The 25,084-nt window shown below is 48.5% G+C and overlaps 1 protein-coding gene across 3 annotated transcripts in view; it reads right to left on the bottom strand.

Moving 5' to 3' along the window:
• The window catches only part of MDGA2 (MAM domain containing glycosylphosphatidylinositol anchor 2), a 328,803-nt gene that overhangs the window by 296,961 nt on the left and 6,758 nt on the right, over positions 1-25,084 (bottom strand). Inside the window, exon 1 of one of the 3 annotated variants that reach the window (XM_084522444.1) lies at positions 23,203-23,271. The exons of the other annotated variants lie outside the window; for them this stretch is intronic. The gene's annotated coding sequence lies outside the window, so the exon portion shown is untranslated. Of the gene's footprint in view, positions 1-23,202; positions 23,272-25,084 lie in introns of those variants that run through there. 3 annotated transcript variants of the gene reach the window in all.

The raw sequence follows: 25,084 nt of genomic DNA, 5'->3' as shown, positions 1-25,084 counted from the left end.
GTTTTGATGTCCCTCAGAGATGACCTTGTCTGGGAGCAAAGCAGCCTCAGCCCTGACCTGCTGCTAGCCCAGCACACACACTGCCACCTCAATTTTCTCCCCTGTGAACAGGGGAAATGACTGATTTTCTTCCGTAAAATATTTTGGCATATGCAGACGAACAATGCCACAGTACCACGATGCTATATTTATCTGTGCTGGCTGGGTGCCATTCCTGAAATACTTCATCTTTTCCAGCATAAGATGGCATTTCAGACGTCAGAGACCTGAGTCTCAGTGCCCCCAGCCACAGGGACTGGCCTCCAACACCAGCACGCTCAGCCCTGCTCACCTCCAACACCAGCTCCCCGCAAAGAGGTGACTTCCACACTGTACCACCATCGCTCTCCACTTCTGCCATCTCCCAAGGGAAGCCCAAACCCAGGCTGACTCATTTGCAATGCCATTAACTATATCAAAGATTACCTGCAGAAATCTCCTTAAGGGACACACATTACAGGGCACAAAATGATTAAGAGTCCACACCTCTGCTCCAAGCTATGTTATTTTAAAGAAGTGAAAATAGCTGAAAGCACCCCACAGTGCTGTGGAGGAGCAATTGCTGTGGGGAGCAGAGGAGGACACGCAGTGTATGAGGTCCGGAGCATGATCCTGGCTCTGCTCGAGGGTTGGAGCCATGGAGGGACAGCCAGCCAGCTCCTGGAGCAGTGCTGCTGGTCACCCTGCTCACTGTGACCACAGCTCCTCCAGCTGCCCCCTGTTCCCCAGGTATTTGTAGCAGCCAGAGCAGCATCAGGACAGCTCCCACACAGCTTCAAGGGCCCCCAGCTCTTGTCCCCATGGCACAAGCTGTCCCCACAGAACGCAGTGCCAGCCCTCCAAGCACACACACTGTGGTGCTTTGGGCACCTGCATCTGCCCTCCCTGAAGGGTGTTCGCAAAACACCTTTGATTGGAGCTGCACAGGTTATTTAGGGGCAAAACATTTGCTCTTGATAGGTACGTTTATGATACAAAACAGACAGATCACCTCTTGCAGGTACAGCTCAGCAATGCAGACAAGTCGATAATACCTCCCAAGAGAACAGAAGCCACACTGAGCCCATTTGTGGCTGGAACTGCCCCAAATCCAGCTCCTTCCCCTCCTGCCACCCCATGCCTCAGTGTAGTGAACTAACCCAAGCTCAGGCAGCACCCTGAGGGCAGAGCACATCAATAACTGTAGGCTGCTCTGGGGATGAGGGCTGCCCCTGAGCAGCACAGTTTGGGACAGTCGGTTTTGCTCTTTAAGTACAGTAACAGCTCCTCCCCTATCCCCCACCCTCACACATAGGAGTAAGAAGGGCATCCTTGCACCTTACAGGCTAACTCCCGTGCCATGAACAAGCTCAGGTAGCACAACGAGAACAGCATTTCCAAGCACTTTGTCCCATGAGCTGCCAGGAGGTACAACTGCATTTGCTACCTGTATGCAATCAAATGGACATGAGCTAAAAGGGATACCACAGAGGTAATTAAAATATACTCTCTGGATTATGAGATTTATTACATTTAGCAATAATAGCAAACAGTTTTATGGCACGCTGTGTACCCGCTCTGGGCCAAAGCTGACTTCATTGACAGGCCCAGCAGTATTTGTTCACGCAGGTCAGGACTAGGGGATTTGTGGACTTTGAAAAGCCTGCTAAATGCATGCCCTTGTGAGTTATGATTGATTAGCACTCTGTCAAATTAAAATCCAAACCAAAATAAAACCTGGGTCATTAACTAATTTGCTGTTAAAGCAAATCAAGCCGTGTTTCATTGTACTGCTGCTTTAGCGAAGGACAGGAATTTCTAAAGAAACAGCCCCACAAACACGTGGAGAGCACACGCTCATTCCATTAGCCCACTGGCATCTGTTTTGTCCTTTGGTGAAGAGCAGCAAATCCCAGTTTGTACCTCAGACATTCATTAATCTTCTACTGACTTTGCTCAACAGAACATTAAGCGATTAAAACTTCAGTACTGCTCCCTCAGACAGAGGCATCCTTCTCATCCGCCAAGGATGAGCAGTTTGGCTGCCAACTGAAGTTAAACAAAGCAACAGGAAGATTTTAGGTAAGCAGAATATAATGATCCAAACTGAAATTTGGCCAGATTGCCAGAAGTGGCCCTACTGTATTTCTAAATTGCCATCTGGTCCCACAAGTTGGGGCAGCAAACTGATTTTCCAGGCCACAACGAAGTGGATAATACACAGCCTGCACTTCACTTGCACTTTGAAGTTTGGTGGCTCATGAAGATGTTCCTCTTTTGGGCAATGAAGAAAGGGAGAAGTGCTGCTGAAGGTCTCCAGTGGGAAATTCCTTTAGAGGTCTTCAGATGCATCCCTTCACTGACCAGGCAGGGATGGCAACCTGACCAGCTGAAGATGTTGGGTGGACCTCTATTCTCAGCTAGCTGGGACAGAGGCTACCTGTGACAGGCTCAGGTAGAGATAAAAATATGGATGGGACAGATGAAACTCAAGTACTAAACCCCACAGAAATCTTCCACTGTGTGCAGTAAGCTCTGGATGTGCGCTGCTCTCATGAAAGTTCACTGCATTGAGGACCTTCATGTTTGTTATAAATAGGCTTTAATACACGGCTAACACACTCAGTCTAACCAGAATGAAGTGCTTTGTGGTCTGCAATCCCTGCAGACCCCACCACCCCGAGGTAGCACAGCTCCAGGGGCTCCTCAGGCAGCTGAGGCCACCGCCAGTGGAGGCACAGCAGAAACCTGCCTGTGTCAGCAACGCTGGCGGGTCTGAACCAAGCACACATGCAGCACTGAGCCGGGTGACAGAAACATCTCAGAGTGCTGATCTTGAAAAAAGCCAAGCGTACATGTAGTTGTCAGCAAAGTGTCAGTGAAGTTGCAGGTTAACAGAGGCAGAAGGCGAGAAAAGCCCTCAGGGCCCACATTTCCCACCTCCGAGGTGCCCACGCAGGGCTGTGGCGATCCCCCAGCACACCGCCCGCCTTCCTCTCGCTTCTGCCAATGCTGCAGCCACACACATCAAGGCTTCAGTGCCTGATCCAAACACGGAGCCATCCCATCCCCGGCCCTGTAACAGCCTGTCACATTAGAAACATCTTTGTGCTTTGGAAATGAGACAAAAGCATCCCCGTTTCTTCCTTCAGCCGCTTACAGACTGAGAGGTGTATCGAATGGGAACATAACACCACCACCGAAACATTTATTTCCCTGAAAACAATCTTCACACAGCAGAACTGACAATGTTTTTCAGTAACACTTGAGGACAAGTCAAGGACAAAGATGCAGTCTAATTTTTTTCCCCAATTCACCTCCAGTAGAAAATACTTTCAAATGTAAAATACCTACTTCGCTAACTTCGTTACACAAAGCACATTTGGGAAGAAACATGTTATTATCACTTCAAACCGGAGTGAAGTGCAAAGCTTTAAGCTCGGGTTATTAGAAGATGCAATCGAAGGTTTGAAAACTCTACAACAAAATGTTTTTATAGCAAGAATAATTACATAGCATAAGCTGAGAAGAATGGCAAAAAGGCATGGGACAGTGAATAACCTGAATATATGGGCACTGAACAGGAAGAGAGTCCTTGGGACCCTCTGCTCAAGGTCTGCTCCTGCACCAACACCAACTCCTGGTGCTGCTTAGCATCCATGGCATCCCTTGGTTGGCAGTGCCTCCAGCTGAAATTTTGCATTTGTAGATGAGCAAAGGCATCTGCATCCCATATCTGCAGTTGTCAGCATAGGGTTGAAAAGCCTGAAGAGAGCAGCTATTGGATTTTAAGTGTTAATGTATAGAGGGAACAGGTTCAGATCGTCATGAGTACACTGCTTTTGATCAAAAAGGCACTACAATGATCTCCCCAAACCAAATATTATTCCCCCTTGCATTGCTCCCTCACCCTCTTTGCAGAATATTGGACAGGAGGTCCTGGGGCACTCAGGTGCTGTACTCCTGCCCCCAGCCACACACTCCAGAGCTCTCATCCCAACTCTCAGCAAGCCCCCCTCATACCTCCTCACTACCCCACTTCTGTGACACAAATCAGCAAGGACCTGGTTCCTCCAGTGCTCTTCCTACAGGGCAAACACAGGAGCACTCCCTTCCCAAAGCTTCCTCCTCCTGCACACCCCCAGGCTCCCACTCACACTGCACAGAGGAGCCAAGGCAGCTTTAAACCACCTCAACAAGAAGGATCCTCTCCCCCTCCATCATTAAACTTAAACCACTGCCTCCTGCACTGAGGTGGCAGCACTGGAAGGATGGCACCAGCCACCAGAGCTGCAAACACGATTGGGGAGGACCAAAGCCGTGGCTGGGTTCTGTGCCACTGCCAGCAGCGCAGGAGGCAGCTCAGCACCACAGATGAGACACAGGCAGCCACCCACAGGCACCACAGAGCTCAGCACACCCGAGGAAGCCAGCCAGCCCTCCCCAGCAGCAGCACATCCCCACAGAGCTGGCTCCAGAGCTTTGAGCACATCCCCACAGCCACCCAGCCTCCTGTAAAAAGGGAGCCGTACCCATTGCTCTAGCAGGCTAAGCTTTGGGGGCAGGCTGCAGCTACACTGTGCCCAGCACACTGACACCGGAGCAAGTTAGAGAACAAAATTTGATCACCAAGGAAAAAGTTAAAGGCATAGGGAAGACTGCTTGGGGGAAGACCTCCTCCTTGCAGCCATCTGAGCCAGGCAGAGCTCAGCCTCTGCACAGCAGCATGCAGCACCAGTGGGTGAATTGAGCGCAGGCAGATGGCCGGCTTGACTAAGCCAGCCTTAGTTTACACTGGAGCTGATCCATCCATCCCATGCCAGAGTTTTATGGCTCATGTCTAATTCATCTTCACTACTCCATAAATTTTGGGAGACAGAAACTTCAGAGGGCAACCTTTGCTGTTCCACATATTCCCAGTGCAGGAGCAGTGGAGATGAGCACAGGGCTGGAAAGCTGTCATGCGAAGGACGACCTGCAGAAGGCCAGCAAGGGAGCAGGCAGAGGAGGTGCAGGCAGCTGGAGCTCAGCACAACGGGGCAGGAACAAGATGAAGCTCAAGCTGCTGCTGCTGAAATGTACCTCGCACACTTAGAGCTCAGGTTTTGTTCCTACATCTGCCATTTGCAATTTAAATCACAGCACTCAGCTATGCAAATCAGTATTTAAAATAGATGAGAGATAAGTGTTACGGAGACTCATAGAGCTTCCTGAGGCCTTGATAGTATATATTTTTTTTTTAAAGTGTATGCAAATGTGTGAATAAATGTGATAAGTTGCACATATAGGTATGTACAATGCACGTGCTCGCACCTCCATTTCCTCACCATTTCACTGGCTGGCTACTCCCTGCTGGCTAAATAAAGGCATGGATGTGCAGATACACACCAAACAGCTATAACGAACAGGTTGGTGTTTATTTTTTATATAGTTACAACTTACAAATATACACGATTTCAGTGACACATCCACACAAGTCATTTTTATTCAGTCTCTCCCAGACCCAATTTCATTTCACTTTCTAGAAATGTGAACAAGAGTGGTCTGCTGTTTCCAAGAATGACAGGAATAGAAAAAACTCCCATCTTCATATAGACAGATCTAATAACTTTTCCTGTATTTTTAAGCTTCCTGCACCTTACTGCTGAATCCAGTAGAGATAAGCGATCTCCAGCCTTCATTTCCCAACACCACAGCATCCCCCCCCCCAGCATGCAGCTCCCCCTTCCAGCCCAGCCTGCTTGCATAGCATCATCTTTTAAAGCTGTCCTTATCCCAGATGTAAGGAGCAACCAACACAAGCTCTGGGGAAAGACCACGCTTAGAGAAAAGTTAGCATACATTAAGGGAAAGACAGAAGACTGCACTTGCAGGGTTTTTTCTCGGTTGTTGTTGTCTGGAGTTATGTTAAAAAAAAAAAAAAGAAACCTGCGATTTTGAGTCAGCCTGAGGAAGATGTCAGCAACCTCCCACTTCTGAGTTACAGTGTGACTGTAAGGGTTCAGCCTGGGCTCCCCATTAATCCCAGAGGTGAGACCACATCAGAAGCCACCTGGGAGAGGCTCCAGCACACGGGGCTCCACTGCACAGCACACAGCAGTGAGCCAAAGCCTTCATCCTATCGATAACCCTCTGGGAATGGGGTTTAAGCGTCATGCTGAGGACTTCTGGCTGTTACAAGTCCAAGGATTACTCATGTACCTTCTCCACTTACTTCCAATATGCCACATAGGCTTTCAAACGAGATCAAGCTACCCCCCCCTCACCCCAGCACACCCAAACAGTGGCCACCAACCCACACCAGGGCTCAGAGGAAGCAGAGGTGACAACAAACAGACACGATTATTCTGAACCTCCTGTCATTAAACCACGTATAAGCAACTGCTGGGCCAAACAGGCTTGCCATGGTCTGCGTATCCACATGGGTGGATGGGCAAGAGACATTACTCCTGCATTTAAAAATATAAAAATCCCTTATCAATCAGTGCTAATTGATTATCATTTTACCAGGCCTGCACATTGGTTTCTGTGCTCCCTTTGGGCAGACTTTGTGGCTTTCAAGAGGAAGCTTTGCAGCTCCTGTGAGAGCCATTTCCAGTTCCCCCACACCCTGGGGAGATGCTGGGGGAGCCTGGGGTCTGCCCAGGGCCCAAAAGGCCACAGCACAAACAGCAGAAAACCCAAATCCTGCCTTGGCAGAAGATGAATCCCAGTCTCTAATGGGACCATCAGTGTCACCCTGCTGGATGGGACACACTGGGCAGTGAGGCCACCTCTGGCCACATTTAATATCAAAAGCCTACATAGGAGCAGCAGAGTTTCTGGAAAGCTGATTTCAGAGCTTTAAGATGCCTTTCTGGCACCCATGCGACAGGCTGGAGCCAGTTCTAACTGCAAACCATAAAATCCATGGAAATTAATTTTTAATTTCTAGAGGAAATCCTGACTTTGTCACAGGCTGGGCAATCATTTCAATTTATGCCACTCTGTATGTGCAGAGATTAGATGAGATTACAGGGAGTGATTGTGGATGTGCACAGATTACCTGGGGGGACACAGGAGCAGTCACTCAACCCAGCACTACTTGCTTTGCGTGCAGTCTAAGCATGTTTGTGTACAGGCTGCTGTTAGCCCAAATATAAGGTCCGGGCCCTCTGAAAGTGCCAAATTTTTTTTTTTTTTACTGTGTATTTTGTTTGCTATGTATACTGAGAACTAATGTCTCACAGAAGTACAAGTCAAAGGAATAATATTTAGCAACTGTTACCGCAGCCAAAAATAAAATAGAAATCTGAAAATCCCAGCATCTTTAAATGCAAGGCCTCCAACTGCTAATTGAATGCTGAATACCAAGCACATGTGCCCATCACTGGACTCTGCCGAGCCAGCAGGAGATCCAGGAGCAGCCCCAGGAACTTAGGAGCTTCTTAGCAGGGCTCTGAACCCATGATGAAAACAAAGCCTGCCCTTCTCTCAGCTTCGATGTAAAGGCACACTTTGAAGCAATAACATTTTACCAGACCCACCTTACACATTATGTGTACGTAATTCAACATTACTCGCAGCATTTCAGCCAGCACCTGTGCTAATTGAAGGCTCCCAGCATCCCATCCAGAGCACCCGGGCCTAGCTCTGACACACAGGGGCAGGCAGTGCTGGGCCATGTCCTGTCACTGAGAAACAGGGGGAAAGCACCAGCCCAAGCTGACATCCACATATCTACACTATTCTGCAAGCTGAGGGAGAAGGTTGTATTTGTTGCTGTCATAAGCCACTCAGTGCAAATTAAACCCATAAAATACCACTCAAAAATATCTTTTCCTAAGAGACAGCCTGTTTACAAGTCCCAGACAGGGAAGATATCATCCTAGCAGAGCCTGCCTCGATGCAAGACAAAATGGGGTTATCTGAGAGAAACTGGGGAAGTTTTGAGCAAACCAGCAGCTAGGCCAGCACTGACACATGGACAAAGCCTTACCCTGTCCAGTCCCTAAAGATCCTGCTTTTAATTGCCACCTCCTGCCCCATATGAAGCCATGTGCAGACCACCAAGGCAGACAAGTCTGTTCAATGGCCCAATAACTCAGTGCTGTTTTCCCCCACCAAGGTTGTATATTCCCTGGTTGTCCCAGCTCTTACTTGGATTGGGCAATATTAGGATGCAGAGTCCCAAAGTTATTCCTACAGACAGCCCTGCACTTAGCTAGAAGCATTACAGCTATGGAAACGAGCAGATGAGGTAACGGAGATGAACAGGGAGGATGCACCAGCACATTTCCCATTGCAGGTGCTGGGCACCAATACCTCTGGGATGGAAATGCTTCTTCTGACCCCCAGCCTCACACAAGCCCCAGGATCTGAGCACACACACAGGGTCTCTGCATTATTTAATACATCCATAAAAAAGTCATCCACTTTCAGCTTTCAGTCCTGGAGACCAAAACATAAGTGTTTAGCTATGCAGGAGGAGCTGGGTGTGCTCAGTGTGTGTGTTCAGCTCCTAGCACTGCCACCAACTGCATGCCGGAGAAATCATTTAATCTTTTTGACCCAGTTCTAGAGCTGGGCAAATATTGATTTTTTGGTTCACTTGCCAAACTCGGGGAAAAAATGATTTGGGCTGAGTTGAAACAGTGTTTGTTGTCACCACCACTGGATTTTGTGTTGTTGAAACACCACCACTACAATTTCAGATCCATTTACTCAGACCCAAAATATTCGTGTTGTGCTCTGCTTTAATCCCCATTAAATATGAAAAATCCAAATACGAGTTGCAGCAAAAAACATTTTTAATAAGAGGGAACTCTTGTACTATTCCAAATTCTTTTCCCATTTCTCAGCTGCAGCTATATCCAAGAGCAATTTTCATGTGCATAAATTATTCATGGGGAAAAAAATGAGAGCTGAACTCTGTTCTGATGCCCAGCTCCAAATGAAGGCCAAGTTTTCTGAGTTTCCCTCTCACCCCTTTGCTTTAATGCTTTTAGTTATACCAACTATGTATTTTAGGAGGTAAGCTATATATTTTATATAAATAAATGAAAACACTGCCATTAGCTGTAAGCATTGGTGGAGCTGCTTGTGCCCCAGTCCCAGCTGGTACCTTAAGGCACTCACACACCAGCCCCACAACAATCCTGTTTCAGGGCTGCAGCAGCCCCCAGCACCTCCACAAACACACCAGCAGAGAATTTCACATACCAGCAACGCAAGGTTGTTGGGATCAACCCCCCAAACAAAACAATGGGAGCCTTTTGATAACCATTCATTATTGTGGCACCCATCTAAAAGGAAAGCCACAGAATAATTAGTGATCCTTGCATGCAGGCTCAGGATGTCAAGCAAGATGTGCAATTATGGCTTTGCTGTTGCACTCAAGGGGTGTTGAATGAGTTTTTGGTTGAACATTTGTTATTCTCTGAAGCAGATGTCAACACTTCTATTTCAAGAAAATAATCCCCCCCACCCCCCGATTATCAAAATGTCTCCACTTATTCCATATGCCAGGAGACAAACCAGTACCCTCCTAAAAGTTACGGAAATGATTCAAAAAGTGAAGATAACACACTGAAAAATGGCATCAGAGCTCCCACATTGAGATATTCAGGAGACGAGCGGCTTTGGAAAGCCACAGAAGCTTGTGGGTGGGAAAACATAAGTTCTGTCACCGGTCGTTTAATGTCACAATTATTTTTCTGATTAATTCTCTTCAGCACTAGAGGAACCATGCAATGCTGCCAGAGCAGTCTCAGTACTTATTGCATAATGCCTCCACACAAAAAAACACCCCAAAGCTGCATTTTCCTGCTCAGCCCTTGGAAGCAAGGCACATGCTCTGCAGGGCAGAGAGCATGGCAAGCCCGAGGAGCCCAGACACAGCATCATTTGGGGCAAAGCTTTGGTGCAGCTCTGCAGGGACCAGCTGGGTAATTCACTGCAGCAGGGACATCACCAGGGGACATCCCTTGCTCCTCACCTGCACAGGGGGGTTGTCACCCACACTGTTCCATGCCAGCAGCACTCCTGGGCACACCTAGTTCAGCTGTATTCACTTAATTCAATATAGGCTGGAAATCAAGAGCATCTGTGGGGACCAACTGCTGTTATGAGGAACCCAAGCACCTGAGCTGGAGCAATGCACTTGTGCAACCCATTCTCCTTTTGGCTGAGCTTTGTCTCCCCACCTGCACCCCACTGTGCTCGTTTCCTGCCCTGCTACACCTCAAACCTCTCTAGAAGCCACACCAACCATGTGGAGCATGTGATATACCACAATTCCTGGCCAATATTCAGCACCCTTCCCCACTGCCAATGCACAGGGCCCACAACGCATCCCATTGTGGAGAGGAGTCTTACAGAGCAAATGCCCAGAGCAGGAACTGGTAGCCTCAGCCTTTTTTTCTTCACAGCAGCTAAAAACCCTGACTCAAGAGCCAGAAGGCTGATCCGGGCTGACAGCAACACCCCATCCTCTCCTCAGAGGATTTGCAGCTTGCACAACTGCACTGCAGGTTTGACCATTGCAGGACACATCAAATTGGGTAAGTGCCTAAGGCACTTACTGTTAGGGCCAGTATTGCACTCACCAAGTTTATCAGCTCTCCAGCCTGACCTCACTGCTGCTGGTATTTGCAGCTTCCCCATGGTTCCCCATGTGCTGTCCTTTCTGAAATCCATTTACCTCTAAGGAGGAGCCAAACCACCCCTCTCTGCCCAAGCAGGGTCTGTGCTGAGCCTGCTTCCGCAGTCTTCTCAGGATCTTACTCCTTGCTCTTATTTCCAGCTTTCCCTCTGTCATTTCCATTGACCTCAAGCTCTCACTACCTCCACCAAGTCCCAGCTGGCAGGTTTGGGGGTGTGTGATATACCACACTTCCTGGACAATATTCAACCTACAGGAAGGGCCAATGCATCAAGAGCTCTTAAAAGTAAATTTTAAGTTATTGCTTTTCAGACCCACAAGAGTCACATTGTTAAGCTCTTCTATGCTATCAGGAGAACCATAAATTTCCTTTAAAAGCAACTGAAAAGCCCTGATGCTATCTGCACAACCATCCCAAGCCTTTAGAATGGAGCTGACAGGGTCTTGAGAAGAGAAAAATACTGCTAGTCCTTCCGTAAATTCCTAGAAGTTAGCAGCAGCTATAGCTACTGTTTTTTTTTCCTGCCTAGACTTCAAAGCACCTTGTAAAGAACATCAGCAAGTGCAGAGCTTGGGTTCAGAGGTGGGACCTGCACACGGACACCAAGCCTGAGAACAGAGTCTTGCTCTCTCTCTTCATTTGAGGAAACAAACAATTAAAGAGGCAAAAGAACCTCTTAGATCATTTAAAATCAAAACAGAAGTATGCCAAAAAGTACAAAACTGTACCAGGAGCATCACTTTGCCTATCAGATTTTCCAACTCTGACTGCAGGAAAATTCCACAAATAATCATGCATTTTAAGGCCTTCATATTGCATTGGAAATTATATCAGAGGACTTCACAAGTTGCTTCCAATCAGTCTACATGCATATTTTCCTGCCAGAACATGGAGATTTGCTGAAGAACTCAGTCCCATTCAAACACAGAGGGCTGCACACCACCCGGTATGCTGCATGAGCACTTCTGTTTTGTGCTGGAAGAACCAGCATGGGGTCTGTTACAAACACACTGCAAAGCAAAGCACCAGCAGCAGCAGTTATTCCTCTGTTCAGCTTCATCTGATGCAGCAGAGTCTCTTAAAATCATTAATATCATGAGGACTTGGCAGAGCGAGCTTGCACTGTTTTCCATAACACAAGAATTACGAGGCAGCAATGAAATTGTGTGCCTGCTACTTCATGCCGCGCAATGAAGTTGTACAGCCTGCTCTCAGAATATTTTGGAGGCCAAAAATAGAAAGTGTTTCAAAAGCACTGCAAAGACATGCAGGAGGAAAGGCTTACTTCAGCCTCCTGAATGCACGGATGTGTACGCAGGGAAGGTGCTGCTTCCAGAACAGAGCTCATCCTCTGCCACCTGCTACAAGCTCCTGCAAAGGGACAACACTGGGCACGGGTCTGACCAAGGGAGCCTATTCTCAATTCATGCCCTGGTTCAGGGGTAAATCACAACTTCTGCTCCACCTGCTGCATGATAGCATGGAAGGGATTCCTGGCACAGGCACAACATCCTGTCATTACATGAGCAGCCGTCACAGAAGTCTGAAGCCACTCTGAAGCCTTTCAGCCTCAGCACAGCACCAGGAGAGATGCCAAAACAGCAGCCACACTAGCTGTTCAGCCAGCCTCCCACTCTGCCCTGACCTCCAGGTGTTAAACTTAGACATCCCCACTGGGTAAAGGCACCTGGGTCCTGCCCAAGGACTGGTGGGTGATGCTGTAGGGCTGGGGGTGCTGACCCACAGCCCTCCCGTGGGGGCTCTCTGCTGTGCCCAAAGCAGCACCACCAACACAGGCAGGACCTGGACACTAAAGCCCTGCTGAAGGAAGCCCACAGCCCCAAAGACAAGCTGGCAGCTGGAAAACCTCCTGAGGGCCCCTGGCAGGATGAAGAGGTGGCTTCCCAAAAGGGTGATAGGTACCCTGCTAGGAGCACAGGGCCCATAGAGGCACCCAGAATAACCAGGGTGTGTTGAGACAGACAGGGATCTGTGAGAACTCCAAGTAACTCACACACCGCCTGATGATCTGAACTATTTTCCTGTAAAAGTCTTGATTGTATTCTTTATTTAGCACTTATGTAACAGGAGGGTAATTTTAATGTTCAGTCTCCCGAGCTTCAGAGCCCTGCACTCCACACCGAGAAACAATGTGCCTTAAAATAATCTTTGGTTTGACTTTTTTTCTTGCTCTCTCCCTCGAGACTTTAAAAAGGACTTTTCAGAACTGATCTACCTGAAATATGTATGGTTAACAGTCTTCAACTCACAGCTGCTCTAGCAAGCAATTTCATTCATGTGCTATAAAAAGCCAGCACACTGAACTCGTGCAACTTTCCCTGTTACCATTTGCTTAAGCAGCATGATGTCATCCCGCACATTTTTTATTCAATTCACACAAAATGAAAGTTATTTCCCTGTGATAAAGGAACATGTCACAGCTCCACAAAACCTAGCTGCCACTGCCAGGAACACAGGGGAAAAGTAGCTTGCTTACATAGGGCTAACTTCTGCCATGCCACATATCAGTGAGGAAGCAATTAATGAAGCACCCTAACGAGATTCTCACAGCTCCCACCTGACACATGAAAAGCAGAGCTGTAAGGTTCCTGTGACTCCCCACACCCCAAAGTAGATGAGACTGCACAGAGCCTTTCACAACACTGGATTATTCCTGAAGTCTGTCAGAAGGGAAAACCCACCCTCCCTCCTTCCCTTCTGAAAGGCTCATAAGAAAGGTCTCTTCCGATAGGAAAAAGTTGGAAAAGTCCCTTCCCCCAGTAACAGAGCACAAGGGAATGGCACCCCCAAGAACATCCTTAACTTTTGGTTAGCCCTGAAGAGGTCAAGCCATTGCACTACATCTCTGAAGGTCCCTCCACACCAAACCATCCTACTTGGAACAGGAAAACTCAGAAAACCAGAAACAAGCCAAAGGTTTCCAGCCTCCTTTCCCCATCTGAAGCTTCATGCAGAGCTTGATCCCACATGGAGACCCTCCTAAGCTGTCCAGCTCAGGACATTATGGCAATGCCCCTATAGAGTTCATAAGGATGCAAGGAGCACCACTGCATTTGTGAGGAGCCCTTGCACATCAGCACCCCTCCCTCCCACACCCATACCAGAGCAGCCAGCACATCACTGCACAGCCTTCCCAACCCAGGGGATGATTTAAGAGTGTCAGAGATGCCCTTTGCAGCCAGCAGGCTGAGCTGTGCTGTCCCTGGGGTGCAGCTCTTGCTGTGGGGGGACATGAGCACAAAGTGGGAGCACAGACCCATTTCCTGATGCACCTCCTCCAAACCATTCAGCATTGCAACCCTATAAATACCCAACTTTACATGTAACTGGTGGTTATACATCACAAACCATGCAGTTCTCCACACCTAATGCCTCAGTTACTCTCCATACACTGCACACACCATGTACACGTTTAACCTTACTCCTCAGCTCTCCTGTCACATCATGACTTCCAGCTCACCACCACTGCTGCCTGCCCATGCCCAGTGCTCACAGGCTCAGAGGACTCCTGACAACATTGCCCTTTGCCTTACAGGCACAAGAAGCTGCATTTTTTTGGTTCTAGGTTTAATATTTTGAGAACTTGGGGAAAATGGAGGATTTCTGTGCAGATTTCCCAGCCCACTGTTGCCAGGGCATTCAGGCAAGCAGATACAGATTTGGTGCAATAAGATGGAGAAAGAACAGGGAGGAGCCTTGCTCCATACACATCCCACCCTCAGTTGGCAAAGCCTGAGGAAAAGCCCACTTGCCACTGGAAAACAGCAGCAAGAGACAGCAGCAGCCTCACAGTGCTCCTCAGGAGCAGATAGGTGCTGGGACAGCTCAGCAAACCCCACCAGGACCTGATCCTGGCTCATCTTACTGGGCTGAGAGCAGGTACAAGGGACTTGGGGCACTGCCTGCTCACCAGGCAGCATTTTGGGAAGGAGCAATTCTCCTACACATAGATACGAGGCTGAGCAAGAAGTACAAGCAGCCAGAACCTTCCTGGGAATGCTGCTCCTCTTCAGCAGCTAAGCAGCTTCTCTCCCACCTCAGTCCTTGAAGCAAGGAGCAGACTAAGGCCAAGTTTGAAGGCTGCAAGTGAACAAAACATGTTTTCCAGTGTCACCGGATTAAGTGAAGCCTTTCAAGGAGAAGCTGGTCCCTGCTGCAGGGCTACATGCCATTTGTACAGTGCTCTGCATTGACACTACAGACAACACAGTATGTAAAGCCTCCACCTGCTTGCCACTTCATTTAATGTGCTGCTTTTGCAAGGTATAAAAGGCTGCTTTACCTTAGGGCAAGTGTTCAGGTTTGCTAGATGGAAGTCTAAATCTAAATCCCATTAGCAAATAAGAGGATCTACATACAAAAGGGCCCCATGCGGCTGCACATTGTGCAGCTCCCCCTGCTCCAGGTCTTCAAGGACTTGTGCTACATGACAGAAAGGGACTACTGCATTGCTTGCCAAGGCATTTATAATGCAGCAATCAGTTGTGCCTACTGGGATACACTTGCAAAAAAAAAATGCATGACAAATGGGAGCAGGAGCTCCCCTGGCTCTGAAGATGGACTGGGGCTGGTGCAAGTGAAGGTGTGCAGCAGCAGGGCTCTGCTGGACTCAGCACCCATTCCAAGCTCATTCAGGCTCTCAAACCCAGGAAAAGTACCCAGAAAGATGCCTTTGTGCCTGCTGCAGGCCACCAGGGATTACTGGAAAGTGCAGGTGTGTGCATGTGAGCAATGCCATGGGTGCCACTTGGGTTCAGGGGAGCCTAAAGCCAAATAATTGCTACTGTTCATTACAGGTACCATATAGTCCTTGCTTTAATCCCTCAGTTCCACCAGATTGAGTCACATTTGTCATAGACCACGAAAACACACTTTCTTCCACATTTCACAGCATTACATTTCTCAACAAGATTTTTGCATTAAGATCTTAAGACAGGGCTGTAATTACACTAAGCTTAACCCACACACGTGGTGCAAACAGTGCACAGGCTCTGTGGATGTGACTTGTAATGGCTGGGTGAAGCCAGCAGTGACTTTCAGACCCTTGCAGGGAAGACAAGAGCTGGGAGCCCGCTGCCTTTGCCCTCCCAGGGGACAGCCCCAGCTCCCACAGCCATTAGGCCAGCACTGGGAGAACAGGCTCCAGTACCAGCCCTATGGTAGTGCAGGGACTGGTATTTTCATGCCTGCAGTGGCTCTATAAGTTTCTATATTGTTGGGTATTGAGGGGTTCATGTGGTAGCCCGGTGGGGTGGCTGCCTTACAGCAACACCAGGATTAACCACGAGGTGAGGCCTGGCTCTAGTAAAGCAGCACAGACCTCTGCTGGCTCAGTCAAGGTGAATTTCTGGGTGACCCAAATAAGCAACATGAAGAGAACATGGCAGGGGGAGCCATGGAAAGGCAGCCTGCAGTGCTGTCCCCACGAGGCCTACTCTGCCTGCCCCACGGGACTGGCTCTGGTCCCACACCCCATCCAAAAACCCTGCCTACATGAGGTAAATCCCTGGCATGGTTTCCTCCATGTCCTGAGGCTTTCATTGCAACAGCCCTAATTAATAATAAACCTCAGACAGAGCTCTCAATACTTTATATCTGCAAACCCAGAAGTGTTTTCCACAAGAAGTTGACCCCCTTGTTTGTTTCCAAAAGGGTGCTGTGCCACATCTTTCCAACCGGAACCACACTTCTCAAACATGCCACAAACCACTTTCTCCCCCTTCACCAGCAGTAACTACCAACACTTGAGGCAAAATTCACAGTTCAAGCTTCCCTCAGTGCTGGCACTGTTTTATTGCCCTGTGCCATGTCCTGCCCAGCTCTGTCTGGAACAGCCCCGTGCTGGAACAGGGAACAAATCCTGCCCATGATGCTGAGCAAGCACCCGAGCTGCCACCCATAACCAGCTCAGAGCAACAACAGAAAGCCAAATGCTGCACATAACTATTTCTGGTGGTACTGGAGAGGTAACAAGGTGTAGCAACAGATTTTGCAGGGGGCAAGGAAGGGGCCCACATGGGGATGCTTCCACCTGCATCTTCACTCCTGCCCTGTAATTTGGGTCTCCTCAGTTCAGCCAGAACAGCCATTTGTGAGGAACCATGGAAGCATCTCTGAAAACACCCAGGTTAAAGACAAACAAGGTATTTCAGCACATTGGACAGGGCAGGAAACATGAGAAAGCCATGAGAAAACTCCTGCAGTGCCTCTGCCTCCATCAAGACCCTCACCTACAATACCAAACATTTTTTAATGGAGCATCTGTACAATTTTTAGTTTTAAGAGCTCTTAAAATGCCAGAATGACATGTAATGTAAGAACTCGTGCTGAAAGCATTATCTATCTTCTAGAAATACATGATGAGACCACTGACCATCATGCAGGTGGGGATAAGAACTTCAGAGCATACTCAATTTCAGTAGAAATACAGCTTTTAGTGAAATCAGGCCTAGCCAGAACTACTGTAACAGCACTGCCAATTGAAGTGTTCAATGGGCTTCTCCCACAGCTCCCATGAACCATGGGACTCCGGATGGTATAGACTCAAGTGTTTATTTGTTTTTTTAACCTACCACTGTCATTAAGCTCCAAAGCAGCCAGGTTCACATCGACCTGTGCAGGAAAGAGTTCCCTGGGCAGGAGGGCACTGGGCATTTTGAGGTATGTGTGCTTAGGGAAAACCACCAGCTGAGTCAGAGCTTTCCAGCTCTGAGCCAGCAGTGAAGAACAGACAGCATGGCTGAGTAAGCCTCATTTTCCTAGGACATTGAGCTAATAAATCACCTAGCCACAACTGTGCTAAAACCCAAAGTGCTGTTTTCCATCCAGACATAAGCACTGCAGTGGTCTGTGCCTCCTTATACGCTCCCAGGAAGCTCACGATGCTCTGGAGGCCTCTACATTTGCTACTACCTGGCAGGTTAGGACATATTTCTGCCCTGAAAGCTTTCATTAGCAATTCTGCACCAGGAAGAAAAATGAAATTCTCTCGGCTGAACCAAGTTCTTCTAAAAACCACTGCAGTTCCTGCAGGGTGAGAAGTCTAGGGGACATTTCAGCTGGGCATGGCACAGGAGTGTAAGCCTGTGCCAGACTAGGGAGCAAAATGAATCAATGCAACACAACAGCCCTGAAATGCTTGCAGAACAGCTGGTACTCACAGAAACCAGGCTCAGACTAATGAAGAGATGAACTTGAGGATTCATCTTAAAATGAAAACACACAAGCAAACCCAGAAAATGATTTCTCTTTTCTCTTGACACCCCTGACCCATGTTAACTCCCCCTGTTGCAGGGATAAGGGATGTGTTCATCCCCTGGGGAACACAATACCTAGACATGTGCAACAGGACAGCTTTACATTTAGGTTTATTCGTGTTTCATCATTTCATAACTCTTTCAATATCTGAAAGCTTAGCATTGCTGTTTCTGGGCTGCTTTCCTTATCCCCCATATTGTACCCAGCCCATGCTGATTTATTACATTATTTTACCACTAAGGCACAAGACTGTCCTAGTCACAACAGGGAACATTTTAACAGAGGTGCTCAGAAGGTGAACAGTTGAAAGAGGAGCTTTCCCAATGCAAAGAGTGATTCAACAGAACCCTGTCTTTCCACTGTCAGCACATGTCAATAGTAGGTATTTCCCTAGAAGAGCATGAGAAAGTCTTTTTCAATAAGCTAATTAGAGCAAGTACTTAGCACTAACCCCCCAGCACCTGAATCAGATGCCCAGACTGCTCCCTCCTTTCCCACTTCTCACTCTGTTGAGAGTTTTTGAGGACTTGCTCTGCATTTCTTTGATGCACCTAGGAGATACTCCAAGACAATTCTGAAAGCCATCACCATCCTTCCTTTGATTCCCACTTCTTTCCTCTGCAAACCTCATTTTCACCTCCCTGTTTAAAAAGGACAGGCTTGTAAGCCTCAAGATCCTGCCATAACTCCCAACCTTCCCATTTTTGATCTTTTTAAATATACAGGCAGTGGAAGCGTTCCCCAGGACCTTCTCAAAACTACCCTGAAGATGCTGAGAGGTTACCCACAGCCAGGGCTAACCCTGCAGGAAGCTGCACTGTCCCTGCCCCTCTCCCCTACACACCAGCCACAGGAATGGGGCCAGCACAGCTGAACTGATGGGTTTTACCCTAAAATGGGCTGCTGGTGTCAGATCATCTGACAATGGTCACAGTTTTGAGAGAGTAAGGTGATCATTTAGTGCTTCTTACACTGTTTCTGCTTTTGTCCCACACACACACTAAACACTCCAGTGGCTGTTTCATAAGGACATGCTAATCATTTACATTGCACTAAAGACTCAGAAATCCTGCCAGGAGCTGTGACCCCACTGTGACAGGTGATGCACAAACACAGCACCACCTTAAAGGCTCTGCAGGCCAAGTAAATTTGCCTCAAAGCCACACAGCTCTGTTTCTCTGCGCCTACCAAAGCCTGTTACTTGCACATCTCTCCACTTCCATCCCTCTCATGGTCCCCCCACCCTACACTGACCTGGGTGTCACACTCTGAGTGGCTTTTAGATCAGTAAGCTGGCTTCCTTGCAGGCACCCAAGTACTCCAGGACCGGGTGTTTCCCCTGCCCAGGGCCACCCAAGGACGGACACCTCTGAGGGCACATCCACAGCACACCCTGTGCTAAGGTCCAGGCACAAGCTCTCAAGAGTTTTGCTTTAAACCCCAGCACTTCAGGTAGATTTTATTAACATTTTAATGAGTAATAACAGTCTTGCAATTAGGAAGTTAATGACAACCACGCTCTTAAGTGGTAAAATGCATTTCCTGCTATAAGTGAGCAGCTGTAAACTTGAAATTTTAATTGAGAAAAATCAGTGCCAAAGCGATCTTAATCCCGCATATGATTTTGTTCCTCCTTCAGTGATTTCAGGCTAGTTAAAACTCAGAACTTCACTAGCACACCAGACAGCAGCATCTCAGCTGCACGCTGTGCTGGTGATACACCACGAGCAAACTCCTCAGGCAGCACAGGTTAAACCTCCAGCACAGAGCACACAGAAGGGGCCACCGGGTAGCTCAAGGATTGGGTTTGAGATATGGCCAAGATAGAAGGTGGAGAAAAGGAAAAGGTCTTCTGAAGTTACATGGGGGTCTTTAGTCCTCACAGCAGCAATGATCTCTGCCTGTGGAGGGTGCTGCCCACACCAGGATTCCTTAATGTGCAGCCCTTGGCACCTCTTAGACTCCATGGGAAGCACACAGGGACAGCCCCATGCTGAGCAGGATCTCAGCCTGACCCTCTGCACACCAAACCCTGCTGGATCTGTGCTGTGAGCACAGATCCAAGCACACACAGACATTTATGTGAAAGCCACATTGCCCAGCTTAGTGACAGCACACCAGCACTAAGCTGAGCTCCTGGGGATCTTATGTTAAGAAAAGCAAGAGAATAACTCCTCTAAAATGGATAAGTTATTCCATAAATGCATGATTTTACAGCAGAATATCAACTTGCTGAGCCCTGGCATGAGCAGAGTGCTTCACACCAGTAGATTTACTGCTTTTAAATGAGTTTCCCTACCTGGCTGGCTCACAACAGCATGAGCCATCTCACCAAACCTTATCCTCCCCACCCAGCCCCACAGCACTGCTGCCTTGGGACAGGAGCAGCCACAAGCACACCCACAGGGAGACCTCAGCTTCACTATTCTTACTCAAGAAACACATAACAGCATGTCTAAAATTAGTTTTCCAAGGCACTTTTGACCATAATGTTTTGATAGAGTAGAAAATAAAGCCATATTTTTCGGTTCTTATCATCCTGTGCTGCATCAGAGAACATGCCAACATGTGCTCTTCCATTAGTTTTGCTGAACCTTCCACTTGGAATATGGACATCACCTGGACTTGCCAACTTTAGAAGAAAAACATGAAAGAAAAAAAAGAAACATCCAGATCCTTAGCTACAACAGGAAAGCAGGGCTCTCTTAGCAGGCACTGCAGCTCCCATTGGGATCACTGCTGATGAAGAACCACAGAACATTTAAGGCTGGAAGTGATCTCTAGATATCATCTGGTCCAGCCTCCTGAGTCCTCCCCCTTCCTGGGGCTGGAGTAGTTAAAGACACTTTTAACCCCTATTAAACACAAGGCCTTAAGAACAAGCTAGGGTTTAAATAGGGACAGTGCCAGACAAGTCCCTGCCTGGCCATATTTCACAGCATAGCCAGTTTGTGGAGCAGGTTTAACACCAATCCTAGCTGTTAGGATTTAATTTATTCCTGTATCAGCTACAGCTGTGGAACTCAGTGGAGCACAGCTGACCCCCAGATTAATCTCCAGCTGCCCCCATCACCACAGCCTCCCACCTACCTGCACAGCCACCCCTCACCAGGCAGGAGGAGACCACTCTGAGGGGAGATCAGCTCTGCTCCAAGCCCACCACAGCCACACGCAGTTACACAAACTGGGGACAGCACCTCCAGGTTTGGTGCACATGGACCAAAGGTGACAGCACCAAGACATCAGTGGGGATGCACCACAAGGCTGCTGGGTGCTCCTAGCAGCAGGGGTGGTAAAACCTGGTGCAAGTGCCAAGGTGCAGCCCCAGGCCCAGCACTTACCAACCCCAAGAGCTGCCCATCTGAGCACTGCTCCCTGCACCAGGGCCACAATTCCTGCAACAGGCATCCTGAACCACCCAGGGGGCAAAAGAGTTCAGACCTTGCCTGATAAGCAAGGCAGGAATGGGCTTACATGCCCCTTCCTTAGTTAAAAACACTCATTTCTAACACTGACCTCACTCAGCTTGTGCACCCCTTCCACAACAAACCACAGCCCCTGAAGCACAGATACCCAGGCAGCCCACTCCCTCCTCTCCAGCTCATCGCATTGCACCAGGGAGAGGGCTCTCATGGGGCTCCCCTGCATGCTGGGTGGGAGGAGAGCCCATTAGTAAGAGAGTTTAGTTGCAGGGTATTGGTTTTACATTTTAGAAGCCCCTGCAGTTTGAGGACTCTCCTTATTTGAGCATGGAGTAGCTGTGGGCAACAAAACGTTCCTTTTATGAGAATATTTCGCCTCTGCAGTGAAGTCTTTTTTTGTTCAGGTGCCGGAGGTAAAGTTAAGCTTTCCTATAAGGCAAAACACATGCATTAAGCTAATTACAAATGTGAGAGCTTCTGCCCACCAGAGGAAGATGAGCACTCACAGCTCCCAGGGGAACAGCTCTGGCCCAGCTGACCACAGGTGACAACGCAGATCCTGCAGGGAAGCACCTGGCTGGGGCAGGCACTGCTGAATGGTCACAAAGAAGGCAGCAATGCCAACACGAGTTAAATTATGCCCCATGAACTTGGGAAGTGATCGCTTGTGCACATTGATCATTTCAGCCCTGTTTTCTGCTGACACAGGCAGCCCAGCTCCTAAACACCGAGGGTCACCGCAATTAGTTGCTCACCCAACATCCCCATTACCATTCACAGCCACATACCATGGATTAATTGATAATCAATTAATTAGTGCTGCAATACAGCAGGGCACCATGGGCTATGCAAAACCTAGCTGGGGCCATGAGTTAGACCTGACCTCTACCTGCAAGAGCAGCCTGGCAGTTAACGGAGAATTACTCACCTAAAATAGGTCACTTCATGTGCCAATACAACAGTACACATACTGACATGAAAAAAAAAGGAGAAATTACTAGAAAACAGTGTTTTGTTTTGGTTTTGCATATGGTTGGAGATCAGCTCATTTCCCATCACCCTAAGACATGGGACAGAGAACTCCATCCGTGGCTCACCACTACACCAGCTCAGGTAGGATGCTCCTTCCTCCCTCCCCCACACAAACCTTTTTCCTCACCAAAAAATGTAAATTCCAAAGCCTGACACATCCCACAAATTCCTGACAGCATTTTTTGAATAATTGGAAAACATTTAAATGTTTTGACATTTTCTAAGTGAAACAGTTCAAGTTTTTCGGTGTGAGATGCCTATTTCCGAACTCCTTTCTGCTTGATATGGAAGCGTGCGTGCAGGTTAAAAAAGCCACAAGTCAAAACAAGCTGCAGCACATTTCCACTTAGTGGAAACACGCAGACCACCTGGGGTAGCTCAGGCAGCCCTTGGAGGCTACAGAAGGCACACACTTCTCCTTGCTCCAGGTCCAAGCTCAGACCAGGCAGATCCCCAAAAGCCAGCTCTCCTTAAAGAAGCATTTCCATCTCCTCCTTGCCAGGGTTCAGTCAGACACCACACATGATAACCCACACAAACACACAGTAGATCAGAACCAGAGGTACAGACGCAGTGCAGGGACCAGGGCATCTCTGCAGACCCACAAAGCAGCTCCAGAAGCTTTGTTCCCAACCCCACAGAAGAACCAAGCAGCACTACAAAGAAGCCACCTTCCCAGCCACATCTTAACCCACCCGTACAGCACAGCCAGGAATGCACTGGCTGCCCCCCCAGCACCTTTTCCTTCCCCTACAGGAAAAGGGTCACTTCAACAAAAGAAGAGGAAAAAAAAATAAGGAAAAACTCACATTTGGAAGAGGAGAGCAACCAGGGCACCCAAGCTTTGCCAGCTCACTCCAAGCCTGCTCACAGCCCCCATAAGAAGAGAAAGCAATGAGCAACCTGGCCTGGCTTTAAGTAATGACCACAATTAATTACAGCTGAGGGGCTGCAGACATGCCCCATGGAAACAGCTCCACGACCCACTTTGCACTGGGGGCTTTGGGGCTGGGCACTTCATAGCGAGGCTTTGCAAAACCTAGGGGGAGGCGGCAGGGTTGGTGCACAAAGTTCTCCCTGGCACTAGTGGCAGGGATCTGGGGGAGAAACACTGAAATACTGAGCTGTATGTGGCAGCTGAGTGCCTGGGTGGTGCCAGCTGCACAAATCATGGTGTTTCTCCCATGTCTGCATCTCTGCAGGAGGAAATGCAGCAGGTTTGCGAGGAAGGGGGATTTTGCTGCATCACCTGAGGAGGCTGAACACTGGGGCAAAGCTTGTGCCACAACAGCTACTGACCCTTGCAGAGCAATGTGCCCTAGTGCTTTGCATCCCATCAATATAATTAAAAACAAAAGGAAAAAAAAAATGCACAATGCAACACCCCAAAAAGCCGAGTGCCTCCGCCTCCTGAAAACCAGCCCCTAACCAGTTCCTTCAGCCCTCCCAGCAGGAAATAACTGGCTCTTGGGCAAATCCTTTATTTTCGCAGATACCTAGCCACTGTTTTTTATTAAATACCACTGTTGACTGCAAACCCTTTTCCTAAAGGGGTCGCATTTATAAGATAAAGGGCCGTTAAGGCTGGAGGGGCTGGACAAAGCGTGTGCATTGTTGCTGTAGACATTATCTCCATGACATTTATTTAACCAGTCCATCAGACTGGCTCACCTTTCCAAACGGCTGACCTAGTCCAGTCCCAGCACGCAAATTGCCCCAGTTCTCTCTATTGCTTCATGCCCATCAAGCACGTTTGGACAGCCAGCCCTGGTTCGAGCATCCATCATGCTGCGGGTCCGTTCACAAGGGTCTTCAGTTTGACAGCAGTGCACTACGGAGCCAGGCATTCAAGGGGAAAATCTGCCATCAAAACACCCTTGTGCTCTTCAGCTGCTGGCCTCAGGAACCCCCGAGCTGCTCTGAGATGTGCCATCTTCATGGGGTTCGTGAGCAGTGGGCGTCCTTCTTCCACCATTCCCAGTCTGGGGAGCTGGGAGAACTGAACAGGCTGTGCTGCCAGGGATGGGGCAGGAGCCACAGCACGCCTGCACCATGAGCTCTGTCCCCTCATGCTCAGAGTGGGGTTTTCTCTTCCCAGGGGAGGTGCTCAGAGCACGGTGGCATCCTGAAGGAGGGGACAATACAGAGACGTGGCCCGGGCACACAGGGAAGGGATGGGGAAAAAATAAAAAATAATAAATAGATAAATAAATAAATAATAGCAATAATAATAATAGCAATAATAATAATAATAATAATAATAATAATAATAATAATAATAAAAAGCAGCAGGAGCCCCACAGACTGGAGAAACGGGCTGAGAAAAACCTCCTGAATTTCAGCACCAACAAATGCAAAGCCATGCAGCTCGGAGAGAAGAACCCATGGGACAGGACAGGCTGTGCCAGCAGGAGCCCAGACAGCGAGTTTTGGGGTGTCCAGCCTGCAGGAGGGAAGGTGCAGACACCATCCGCTGTCACCACACACCACCTGGATGGCCCTGGAGAAGGCTGAGCCAGCCCCTTCGTGGCGTTGTGCAGCAAAAGGGCCACACCAACAGGCCCAGCTGCAGGACGGGAGCTTCTTTCTGGGTGCAGGGCACAGCAGTTTCACAAGGGGCTTGCTCAGACAGCGGGACAAAGCCCCAGAGTGGTGTGGATGCCGCTCCGATGGCACGGGTCCACCTAAAAT

Source organism: Aythya ferina (genome assembly GCF_964211825.1).
Source record: "Aythya ferina genome assembly, chromosome: 5".
Classification (NCBI taxonomy): domain Eukaryota; kingdom Metazoa; phylum Chordata; class Aves; order Anseriformes; family Anatidae; genus Aythya; species Aythya ferina.
Note: the sequence above shows the minus strand (reverse complement) of the source record. Positions and strands in the feature narration are given on the sequence as shown.